General features: G+C 47.3%; 1 long non-coding RNA gene across 1 annotated transcript; it reads left to right on the top strand.

The window, feature by feature from the left end:
* Positions 1-1933: 1933 nt before the first annotated feature.
* LOC103662649 lies at positions 1934-8179 on the top strand. Its single transcript, XR_568527.2, has 2 exons — positions 1934-2136; positions 2597-8179. It is a non-coding gene; the product is annotated as an uncharacterized LOC103662649 (long non-coding RNA).
* The last annotated feature ends 3537 nt before the right edge of the window (positions 8180-11716 follow it).

Raw genomic sequence — 11716 nt, 5'->3', positions numbered from 1 at the left:
GGCAATGTATTCCAGGTTCTGGGGATTGAGATGGGACTTCTTTTTTGGGAGGGGGCATTATTCAGCCCCACGACACACAGGTTCACATCTCGTGTGCTGGGAAACATCAGGATCCCTTAGGAACGCGGCTCTGTGCAGCCCTGTGAAAGGGGAGCATACGCAGCCCCACGACCAGTCCGGCCCCTCTCCCTTTGAGTCTTCTCTCCCCCTCTTGCACCCTGACTCAGCCCCAGCCCACTTGCCTGTCTGGATGGCAGCAGCCTGTTCCATGCCTCTGTGTCCTTGCAGACGCCCTCCCTCCCCCCGGGGACGCCCATGTCCCTCCACACTGGCAGACCCACACTCCACTGCGGAGTCCTCTGGCTTTGGGCCCCCGTGCTGCCTCGGCCCTGCCAAATGGGGAGCCAATGTCACAGCAAAAGAGAGAGCCCCAGGGGCTTCTGGATCTAATTAATAATCCCTCTTTCTCATCAAAGTCACACATAAAATTTGTATAATTGTTTCATGCTAAATAAAACACTATCTGTGACATTTACTAGTCATTTCTACTTCCCAGCTCCTATTTCGATTCCGAACGTATAAACGAGTTTAATAAAAGGGCTTGAGGGATCGCCTGCTGCTGGGGTACTGACACCTGGAGGCCACACTGCTCTGACTATGACTAGTTACCTGGCACCTGTGTTGCTGATTATTAAATTGGCGTTTATCAAAGCATTTCTAAATTGCCTCATCCCTCAAAGATTCTCGGAGGAGGCTGGGTTAGAGAGTGGCAAGGCTGTTTGATTCCAGCAGCTCTAGGCCATAATAATTGTGAGCTGTTGCGCAAGGACACCGATGAGGAACGCGGGGAGGGAAACCAGTTTCAGCGGAGAGCCGTCTCAAGGTCACCAGGGCTGAGCCCTCCCTCAGCACGGGGGGGAAAAAATATAACCATTTCTTCTAAAATCAGAAGAAAAAAGTGAACTTTCTTATATGGGAAAGAATGAAAATTTTTAGGGCCTGTTTTTGTTTACTAGGGTTGGCATAACAAAATACCATAGACGAACATTTCCCTTACAGCGCAAATTTATTTTCTCATTAAGATCAAGGTGCCGTCGTGGTTGGTTTCCCCCGAGGCCTCTCTCCTTGGCTTGGAGGGGGCCTTCTTGTTACCTCTCCGTATGGGCTTTCCTTGTGTGTGTGCAAGCATGTCCCTGGTGTGTCTGTGTGTCCTAAGCTCTTACAAGAACACCAGTATTCCTGGATTAGAGCCCATCCCGATGGCCTCATTTTAACTCGATTACCTCTTCAAAGGCCCCATCTCCAAATGCAGTCACATTCTGAGGTTCTATGAGTTAGGACTTCTACGTATCAATTTGCAAGGGATACAACTGAGCCCATAAGAGGTCCCACAAAAACCTATTAGGATGGGAGGGACCTACGAAGGCAAGAGGGCCCATCAAAGCCATCACGCGGCTCTCATGATAGCAGGTTAATTTGATTTTCTGTAAGGAGGAGAATGGAACAGGGAGAGAGCTGGGCCGTCTGCAGAAATTCCAGAAGGCTTCAGCTGACGACGGCAGGGGCTCTCAGGCATTTGCTAGCAGCATGTCTATCTTCTCTTGTTAGCTACCTTGCTGCCCGAAGCTCAAGAGAACACGCAGAGTCAACAAAGCCTTTAGGACCATTCTTGTTGAACTTTCTCCTTAAGAGATCTCGCTATTTGCCAAGCCTACAAAAAGAGTTTCAGGCACAAAATTCATTCAACAAACATTGAGTTCTTTACTTCTAAACTGCTAGACCCTTTGTTAAACTTATGAAAAGAAACGACCCATGTGTTTTCCACGTCCTGAAGCTGATGGGGGAGCAGCGGGAAGCTGGCCAGTGAGTCAGGGCGGGGCACCAGGCCCAGAACTTGACTAACCCAGGACGGCGAAGACCACATCCTGTCTCCCGTTTCTGCTTCTCATTAGCAGGAGATTGTGTGTGTTCAGAGAGTTCTGCAGACATTAATCACATCCACAGACACCGAGGGAGACTTCCGAACGTTAAGGAGTGTGTGCCCTCCCCAAGGTCAGCGAAGGGCATCCAGAAAGTCGATGTTAAAGGAAGAGGCCACCATGCCACCTGAGGATGAAGCCACGAAACGGCCCCAGTGTGAGTCTGGGGCAGATGGAGTTGCTGGTCCTCACGTTTCCCGGGGAGAATGGGCGGTGTGGTGGGCGTCCTCCCTCAGCCCCAGGGGCCGCCTGATTCTCAGAGAACTGCTGGCAGGAATCTTGGGAGGGAAGGCTCTTGCGAAATACCAAGTATTGTGCTTGTCATTTGGATGCTGTGTTTTCACGTTCTAGCTTGCTTTCTTGGATTTCCCGTAGGGCTGGCTGGTCCTCCGTCCCGCTGGCCGCTACATAAAACGGGTTGAGTTGGACTGGATGTCGCAGGGTCCCACCCGGAGAGGGCGCTGAGCTGCCTCCAGGGAGACTTGAGGGTCAACTTTCATCACGGGCTGGGGAAGGTGTGAGGGAACCCTGCTGCGGGCACAGCGACCGAACAGACTGCATGAGACCGGGGGCCTTTGGGACCGGTTCCTAAAGCGTTCGTGATTCCTTCTTCCCAGGTGGCTCTGCGGGAACAAGGGACTTCCCCCAGACCCAGGGGCTCCCAGCTGGCAACGACCTCTAACAAGTAAACCGTTGAAGGGGAGCGTGGTAAGACTAGTAACTAATTAACATGGGTTCGTGGAGATGCTCAGCCAAGCGTTTCCAGGGCACCCCACCACTAACGGTAAATGCTAACCAGCACCTTTAGATTATAGACCCAGATAATGAGATCAAAGCGACAGGAAGTCACAACTCCCGAAACTGCCTTTCAACCAAGTCAGGGTAGAATAGAGTCTCATTCTTCAGAAATGCTTTCCCTACTGTTTCTGCCCTGACAGGTAGAGAAAATTTAATTATAGATGACCAGCACGAGGCTAGAGTCTGCCCTCCACAACCAAGCTGGGAAAACTACGTATGATGAATATTTGTTTAGAATCAGGCTGGTTTTTCTCTCTCTGAAAGCTGAAGTACAACTCCAAGGGCAGATTAATCATTAAATGAAGCAATTTCGGATGAATTCGATTCTGCAGACTGAGTTCCGGTGGACGAACAGGAAGCTGGAACTATGAAGGGGTGCCTGTGGTTTTTCCAATTTGTAACTTAAGCCCAACTTCCTTGATTTATTTGACAGCAAGTATTTCCGCAGCCCTCAGTCTGCTTCCAGTCCATTCCCCAGGCCTCCCTGTTTCTCCCGTGTGGGTTTAGAGCGGCCTCTTCGGGAGGGTCCCAGCCACGAAGACGCTACCCCACGGGAGCCTATGGCCCACCTGATTCCCCAGAAGGGTGAGTTCGTGGGGAGAAAGAGAGGAGAACGTGCTTCCTCCTGCCAATCTGGGAGGCAGGGCCAGACCCAGCCGTGCCAAAGCCTGTTTGGAACCCCACTGGCCCTCATTCTGGGCTTCCTGTCCAGGATGTGGGAAGAGACACGAAGCCACCCCAACTCAAGGACATTTGATCATCGCTTTCTTTCAGCATCTGAATATCTTCTTACCTTCTGACAATCAGTAGTATCAGTGTGACCCTTTCCCAAACATCTAACATAGGCCAGCCTAACTCAATTCTCACAGCCTGGAGCTGTCCCCTCTTGGCTGTCCCTGGGGTCCTGGGGTGACTTCCTGGGGGATGAAGACCACATCAGATACAGAACAAGGCAGGGAGTGAAACTGCTGTGTGCCCATCTCAAGCCCCAGCATGCTGGGCACAGTCGGGGGAGGGCCTCCTCTACTCCTCCCCCTGCTCGCTTGGAGCAGCCATGCTATCCTGCAGGAGGGATAAGAATTGAGCAAGAACTGGCTGGCCAAGGGTGGGTGGCATCCCCTCTCAGCCCGAAGCTAATTTCCAGAGCTTGTAGGTAAGGGATCTCGGCCAGCCTCGGTCTAGGAGAATGTACTAGTCACAAACTTCACTTGCACTGGACAAAGAGCTCGCCTAAATTTTTCAGGGAACCAGAATCATCTCTGTCCAGGGGGCCTTCTGATGGTTTCTTTAGAACAGTATCCCTTTCTGCTGGCTCAGACCTGCTCAGCTTCCCTAAAACACTTGAGTTTGTGGTCAAAGTTCCTTCTCATTGAGAACACAAGCAGAGCCTTCGGGCTGTTGGAGGAGTTTCCAGGCAGAGTCCTTTTGCAATTCGTATGTTCGTTCTAATAAAGGGAGGAACTGTGTGTCATGGGTGAAGATGGGTGGGCATCGTCTGTGGGCCGACACATGCTGCAGGAACAGATTCATGGGGCTGCAGGATCAACTCCACGGAGGAAGAAAACTCAGGCCAAGAATAAGGCCAACTGTTCTTCCTCTCATTGGCGGCCATGGCACAGAATCCCCCAGAGTGCGGAGATGGGAAAGTGACCACACAGTCGCTTTGCGGTTGTGCCTGTGCACGTCGCTTATGCATGGACTCGGGTTTTTGTAATGTGACTCTCCACTCCCAGCGTTTGTGGGCCCAGGGGCCAGAGGCCCGGGAGGGAGAGGCGACCCCTGGGACCACAACAGCAGATGCTGACTTGGAAGGATGGGAGGGCCAGGTGTGTGGGTCAGGCTGGGACTCCCGTCCAGCAAGCACCGGCTGTCCCCATGAGCCACTTACCTGCTTTCCCCTCTGTGCATTTTCATATGTTGGGTGTTTCGTGTGAATGGAGTCCTACGCTGGCCTTTTATGTCTGGCTTCCTCACTTAGCATAACGTTTTCAAGCTCATCTATGCTGTTGGGTTGAGTGTGTTGAGTATCATCTATCTTTGTGCTCACAAACCCAAACCCAGCTGTTGGCAGATATTCATGTCCCCTTGGCCCCTTCCCCCGACAGAGGTTTGACAGTTTTTTAAGACAAATCATTTAATAGCCAGACATTTGCACACGCATGTTCCTATTTTTTCTTTCCTATAGTCCGGTTCAGGTTTTCATACTTTCAATCACATGCAAATAGTATACACGGTTGTATACGAAAAGCTGAGTCTACTATACTTTCTGGGCTATTGAAGGGGTGCCAAGGGTACTCTGGATGTCAACCAGTCTCCTGACTGGGGGGTCAGACTCTGCCTGAGCCTCTGTGCCTGGGGTTGGAGCGATGCCAGTCGGCCTTGAGCACAGACACAAGGAATGCAGATTCCTCTCTATTCATGGTCCAGAGCCTTCCCTGAGCTGAGGTCTGTGGCCTCTTCCTGATCCTCTGTTGAAGGATGGTGACAAGACATGGCTGACTCTTCCTGGATTTGTACCCCAATGGGTGTCTGCAATTTCGGGACTGTTCTTTAACTTAAAAGATTTAGATATTTCATGTTTTCAGTTACCCCAAGATCAATGAGGCCTTGGGAAACTGATTTGTACTAAGTACACTCATAAGAGATTGATTTACAAATCTCTTGGGAATTTGGTTCACTTACTGTTGGGGTTTGTATCAGGAAGTACAGGCGTGCTTGTGCTGCCATGACAGCTCCAACAGGCAGGGCCGTAAAGCAACATAGCTGCTGCTCTTGCTGGTGCAAAGGCCACTACACGTTCCAGAACTCTCCAGGCCAACTGTCCTCCTTGTGGAGGCTTGGTGCTGCACCCCAACAGTGACCATATGGCTAGGATTGATGAGGCAGGAAAAGACCACCCTAGAGGGTCTCCCGGCAGCGACTTAAATGTCCCCCTCCCCCACTGCGATGAGCTACCTCCATTCACAACTCCGCCAAAGCAAATCATGCAACCATATCTGATCTCCAAGGAGCAGAGAAGAACAATTCCCGGAGTGTCCAGAAGGAAAAGAACTGGAAATATTGGAAAGGTGCATGGATGCCTGCAGAGGGATGCATCTCTCTAACAGCTGGAATCCCCATGTCTCTGTTCCTCCCGACAGTAAAGCCTTTAAGAAATGAAGCTGCTGGACAGAGGTCAGTGGCACATACTGTACAACAGGATCTGGGCGTGCCCGTGTTTTTATAAGAACAGCTAACACGATTGTGCCGACCTCATATGTCCCAGGACATGTCATGTTGACTGTTCTGACGGGTCTGATGGACTTTCTTTGCTCTCCTATTGATTCAATTTGAAGATTAGTTTATTTGTGGCCATGAGAAAGAGGGCTTCCTGTATCCATTCTCTTTTGTGCACCTTACTGGAAGTAAGTTACTACGGGGTAAACATTTTGTAGTAAATTCACTTATTACTTTTTCTTTGTATTGCATACATGGAGAGAGAGATAGATGATGGATGGATAGATACATAGATACAGCTATAGTTTGTGTGTGGATGTGGATGTGTGTGTATCTATCTCTATTTACAGCTACTTCTGTGGTCATCAATGATCAATTCCACAGTCAAATTAAATGAGGTTTCTTGTAATTTTTGAGAGATTTCACAAGCACACTGGTCTCCTTGATTATATTTGAGAAACATAGTATTACTAGGAAAACAATTCTCTTATCCCCAAATTATGAAGAGGGCCTCATGACAGCTATTCATGAACTAATTACGATTCCTACAAGACCTCATGTTCCCTAGTCGAGAAAAAAAAAAAAAGTAATGATTGTATTTATTCCAGGATCTTCTGTGACTCCGTTTGGGATCTGCCTCAAACTGCAGGAGAGAGTATTCTAATTTATTTATCTCGTTTAATATTAAATATCTCAACAGATGGTGCTCATGAAACTTCCTTTATTGATAATTTTATGGCTGAATAAAAAGAATCTTTTCTTCCCTTTTAGTTAGCTTAAATTACCATAAATTTTCTGTAATTGTATTTAATTAATCTATTTTATGCTTCATCGTACCACACCAGGTTACTCATCCTCACTTTGATATTTAAACATTTTTAAAGTTTTTGATGTTTGTTGACTCTCCTGAGGCTTTCCCTTTGCCACATATTAACACAATTAAGGGGAAATTAAAATGCATTCACTCAACTGAGAAAAATGCAAGCGATTCCAAATGCCCCTCTTTTCTTTGAGTGGACTGATATCATAGGCAAGCCTCCTATACGTGAATGACCCTTCACTTTATAGTCTGTGCTCTGCCACAGTCTTCATCGGGAATCCTACAGTTGGCTAAAGTTCTACCCTTGGTAGCAGATCTGAACATTTGCCCTGAAATTTTAGGTCTTCAAACTCAATAGATTACCTTGGCAAATTGTTCATCTTTTTGTTCCAGAGTGAGAATTATAATGAAACAATATTTTCTTGTTTCCTCTGCATGCCATGGGAGGGTTTCAGTGGGATGGTGGGAGGCCCTGTCTCCCCACCTGGCTTCTCTCTCTTCTCCTAGTGCTGGTTTCCTTTGGCCATGGATGACGATGGTTACTTCCCACAGTACTCTTTGATGTCATCACCTTTTACAGAGCCAGCTCACGGTGTGGATTTTAAAGCCAACCTGCTGCGAGTTTCATAGCTGTTCGACCAGCAGCCCATATCCAGTAGCTTTGCCATCCAATAGTAAACAGTTGCTATAGCGATGTCTCCCCACAGCAACCACGACTGCTTCCTGTGATGTACGTTAGCCGTTGCCCTCTGCACCTTTGTAGGGTCCTTGAACTTCAGCAGTCCATGTCTACTTTAAAAAACAACGCAAAAACGTTTCACTGTCTACACCTGTCCCTTGTTGATCTCCCAGCCTCACCTCTATCAAGCAGCTGGAGGAAATCTCTGAAGAGCTGCCTCTTAGAGAGACCTCCTTGCCCTTTGGCTTCCTCTACGACCATGCTCACACCTTCTTGGGGAGCAAGGGCTAGATCTTAGTCAATCCTATGAGCCCCGCAGCAGAATCCTGCACATAGCAGACGCTCAAGAAATGTTTGGTGAAAAACCCAACTTATCAGACGAGCCACATGAAATTGCCAATATGCAACTATTTTTTTAACCTATAAAACCAGTGATTTCATAGGGCTCAACTTAATTTATAGATGCAGTCATTTCCATCTCATTAAAATTATAATATATATTATTCTTATCAGCTTTCAAAATGGTCCCTAAGATAAAATGTTTACCTAAAAATTTTGTACTTGGTCTCTGTGGAGTCACAACCATTTCATTCTTTTCCTGAATATTCTATGCTTCGTATCATTTTAATTATGAGAAAGAGTGCGCCCTATGTATTTTAATAAACTGTGCAGTATCTTTTGATGCAACACTTGATGCCTGTCTTGTTCGAAAATCTAAAATAGCTCAAAGAATGACTCAGGCATTTTACCAAAATTCCAGTCTAAAATCATACAGGACTTCTAAGTTCTTACTAACATGGCCCTGAAAAGAGCAAAATACTGAAACTCATGGCAATTGGCAGACCCATTAACACCATGATCTGGGAGGAACTGATGAAAGTTACAACACAAAACAGAGCTGGGTAAAATCAAAGCAGCAAACAAATACATACAGACAATTCTGGGAGTTCAACTGATGGCACTCCCAGGCTTTGCCTGGGCAGAATTTGCATGACCTTTAATAAAAAAATCACTCTGTTTATCTGCGAATTTAGTAAACTGGGGCCTCCACCATCAAGGGAATTGTGTGGTCAGCTGCTTCTCCTCCTCCTTGGGGGCTGCATTCTCCTCTCCCCACCCACTCTTCTCAGAAGGGTGATGAGGGTAGGAAGGGAGGCTGAATGGAAGAAAAGCAGTGCATTTTGGGAGTTGTAGGCTGGAAGGAAATGAGGCAGTGCATTTTGGGAGTTGTAGTCTCCAGGCGTGTATAATTGTAGCTGATTGTCAGTATCAATGGAGTGCTGACTATACATCAGGCATTAAATTGAGTGCTCAGCATAAATTACTCAGGAAAATTCTATCAAATCTCTGCTTTTCAGTAGTGACTCCTTGTAATTAATTTTATTGCTTTACTCTTGTGAGTTATCTGGATCCCCCCTCCCACACCCCCTATTCCAAACAATTCCTATGCATCTTTCTGGATACATCTAGAAGTCTTTGAAAATTACATTTTGAGTGCCTGGGTTGCTCAGTCAATTGAGCATCTGACTTCACCTCAGGTCATGATCTCAGGGTCCTGGGATCCAGCCCCACATCGTGATCCCTGCTCAGTGGGAGCTCTGCTTCTCCCTCTCCTTCTGCCCCCCCTTCATGCTCTCTCTCTCTCACTCTCAAATAAATAAATAAAATATTTTTTTATTATATATATAATAAAATCTTTATTTTAAAAAAATAAAATTACAGTTCAATGATATGTCAATCTACAGCAGATCTGCTGTTGTTTTCTGAAAGAGCTCTTTCCATTCCAGAATGATTCGTGGGCTGAGCCCTCCAGCGTACGTTCAGGTGAAAATGTACCTGTGGACATTTGTAATTGCTCCGAGGGGTATTCACATTAATCATGAGCTATATTAAGAATTTTTTTTAGAAAAACTCTTATCATTTTGCATATTTAGCTTTTAACCCAATTCTGTAAGGTCAGGTCTGCAAAGCTATAATTACCTGTGTAATTAAGGTAAAATATATTCTCAAAATATCCCTTTATTTTTAAAAAAAAGAAGACCCTATTTTGTTTTTGTAAAAATCATATATGCTTATGGTAAAGAATTCAAGCAGGGTAGAAAGAGGGAAGTTAGAGAGAACAATCACCCTCATTTCTGCCTCTGAGAAATTGCCATTCGCGATTTAAGGAGAATATACACCCCAAGAAAAGATTCCTAATAATTGAAGACGTATCAGGCAAAAGGATTTCCAAAACACACTTCACATGAATTACATTTAGAGTCTGCCTTGTGATTAGAACTGCCTACAGAGTGTGATTTGAGGCCCCTTTGCTAAAACATAATTCTTCTGGATTGTCAGAGTGTATGGAATCCCCCCCTCAACCCCCTCCACAGAGACTTCTCTCCAGCTTCCAAGATTCTGCTGACCTTGGGCAGGTCACTCCACGCTTATCCTCTGGCTCCCCAGCTTCCAAATGAGGGGCGGGGCCAAGTTGTTGCTGAAGGTTTCTCTACACCTTATATTCTATGGTGTTTTTTTGTCCTTGTTAAAATGGAAAATCTCCTAAGTGGTGCTTGGGTGGTGAGGGGGGAGTGGGGCGCTCAGGAGAAGGGGCGGGCTGAACCCAGAGGAGCCTGGCTCCTGGACTCGACAATGGAGGAAGCTCAGATATTTGGGGTGGAGATGAAAGGGGAGAGAGAGAGACCAAATTGAAGAAATTTCATTTCTTCCATATCTAGTCATCTAAGATTGACTTAAATTTTATTGTCTGCATCTTTGATTGCCAATACATTAAAAAATAATTACAAGGACATGAGAGCCTGAAAATTTTTTAAAAAGCACATTAGTGATGGGTCTTTAAATTATACCAGGGCTGCCTGCATTTCCAGTTCTGATTATTTTCAGATCATTAACCGATCCACAGAGAGGTGAGGGGTCAGACAAACTTCTCACGCAAGCGTCAGGGAAGAAAAGACCAGTCCCAATGTGAGAGTGAGTGCAAGGCTTCACCGGGCAGAAGACGTAAGTCAAGGTACACACGTGCCTCCGCTTATGAGGATTTGATGATCCCACACATTTTCCTTCCAGCTCTGCTCTGGGAGGTGGTATGCATGTGGAGGGATCCCCACGGCTGCACAATTAGAGCAGCGAAGTGATAGATGCAGCAACAAGACCCTCCCACTGAGTGAAAGTGTTTAGACCTCAGTCAGGGGCTGCCTGGGTTTGCTGCTAGGCTCCCGCACTGACATGGAACTCTGGTGGGCAGGGGCGCACTCTGTTTGTTCCCTGCTATATCCCTGAGCCTGGGACAGAGCCTGGTTCAGTAAACATCTGTGCACGATGCCCCCTCATCTAGCTTGAACGGATAGGCTTCCTGCTGGGGAGAGATGATTCGCAAAGTAATCAGAACAGGAAATTCTTTCATGTTCCTAGTCCACGCCCCACGATGACAGTGAGGAAGGAACACCCAAAGCACCACGGAAATGAAATGTCCTGACTTTGGTGGGTGGTGATGGGGGGGGCAGTTTACCAAATACATTCAGTTTAAGAAAGTAAAGATGAGGGTGCAGTGCCCTGCTGCTGTGTGAAAGACCATCCCCAAACTTAGGGGCATAAAACAACCCCCTTTTCGTTACACTCACAGATTCTGTGAGTCTGGAACTTGGGCTGGTTGGGGGGGGGGCTCCTCTCTGCTCCATGGGGTCTGGGGACTCCATTGGGATGATGTGAAGGGCAGAGCAGCTGGGGTCTTCCGAGGTTCCATCGCTCAAAAGTCTGGGCCCTCGGCTGAGACCACTGGAGTCTGGGCTCAGCTGGGTCTCTTGAGCAGAGCGGAGCACCTGCGTGTGGCCTCTCCCGTGACCTTGGTGTCTCAGCATGGTGGATGGTTTGATGGTGGACCTTCCCAAGAGCAACATCCCCAGAGAACAGGTGGAGGCTGCCTCACCTTTCTGACTCAGTTTCAGAAGTTACACAGTGTCCCTCCCACCCCCCTCCATTGTCACAGCGTGTCCACATCCAAGGGCTAGAACCCCCCTCTTGATGAAAAGGAGGCCAAAGCACTTGTGGCTGCATTGGAAAACGTCCCCTGTGTCTGAGCCCTTTCCATTGGATGTCTACGTGGGGATAAAGGGCTTTTGACAAAGGGCTGAAAGCAGCTGTTGACCATAGCACGTGGTCATCTTTTCCACAAGGGCTCCCTGACCGTTTCTACGTGCCGGGCATGCCTGTGGTGTGGACTAC

This window comes from Ursus maritimus, unplaced genomic scaffold, assembly GCF_017311325.1.
Source record: "Ursus maritimus isolate PB19 unplaced genomic scaffold, ASM1731132v1 scaffold_1, whole genome shotgun sequence".
NCBI lineage: Eukaryota > Metazoa > Chordata > Mammalia > Carnivora > Ursidae > Ursus > Ursus maritimus.
Note: the sequence above shows the minus strand (reverse complement) of the source record. Positions and strands in the feature narration are given on the sequence as shown.